Genomic DNA, 1,158 nt, shown 5'->3' on the forward strand with positions numbered 1-1,158 from the left:
TTTTTCAATACGAGTAGGTAAAACTCAATTGAAATAACTCCCTTAGATATAAAATATTGCGCTGCCACATAATGAAATAAACTTAGAAAGGGAAGGACTGAGCGTGGTGATAAGGATTGCCGGGTACTGGATTTACTGCGCCATTGAAATATACGATTGATATGTATTCCCCAAGGTAATTAAACCGCATAATAAATGACTGCGTATGGAAGCAAAATGGAGAGGTAACAATTCGTTAGTCAAAAATATAGCTAAATTTATTGAATGTACGAATACCAAAAGCAGTTTTATTTTGTCTACGTCAACGATAGGCAAAACAAAATTAAGAATTACGTCAAAATGTGCCGCATGAAATGAGACAGAGTCACAAGCAAAGATTATATTAGGACGTAGCATCAGAACTACCAGAGTAAATATCGGCTTTTGAATGGCTCTGAAAATTACGAATTCTGATGTAGGGGGGCTTATAGTTGGACCACTATTATAGAAGGAGATAACTTCATGCATGGAACAGTTTAGTTTTGATGTTATACAGGAAGCCATTTAGCCTCTACAGGATACTTTATTATTGTCAGCATAAAACGCGCAATGTCCAGAACTGAAAACGCTAGGGGGGTCATATATAATATAATGAAGACCTCTGAAGAATACCATGACTGATAATCTTAGTCTTTGAGTAAGAGCCACCCGTGAAGGCCATGTGTCGTCGGTTAAGCGGGTAACTCTTCAAGAAGATAAAGGTGGGAGAGGTGATACCATAGGATACGGGCTTGGCGAATAGAAAGAATAATTGAGCATTTAAAAGGATTTATATGAATAGAAAAACACAGAATTTAGGCATTTACCACTATCATCTGCCTGTGTAATGAAATCAGTCAAAGAAACTAAAGCATGGTCAGTGGAGCTTCCTCCGCGAAAAACAAACAGACAAAGTTTAGGAATAATAAGTTTCGTAAGGGAGGTATTAAGGTGGGTCAACAAAAAAAGTGTTCAATGAAGTTACCAAATCACGAATATATATATATATATACATACATACATACATACATACATACATACATACATACATACATACATACATACATACATACATACATACATACATACATACATACATACATACATATAGGCCTATAATGCAGTATTACAGCTTGATCA

Source organism: Dermacentor variabilis, chromosome 8, assembly GCF_050947875.1.
Source record: "Dermacentor variabilis isolate Ectoservices chromosome 8, ASM5094787v1, whole genome shotgun sequence".
Classification (NCBI taxonomy): Eukaryota; Metazoa; Arthropoda; class Arachnida; order Ixodida; family Ixodidae; genus Dermacentor; species Dermacentor variabilis.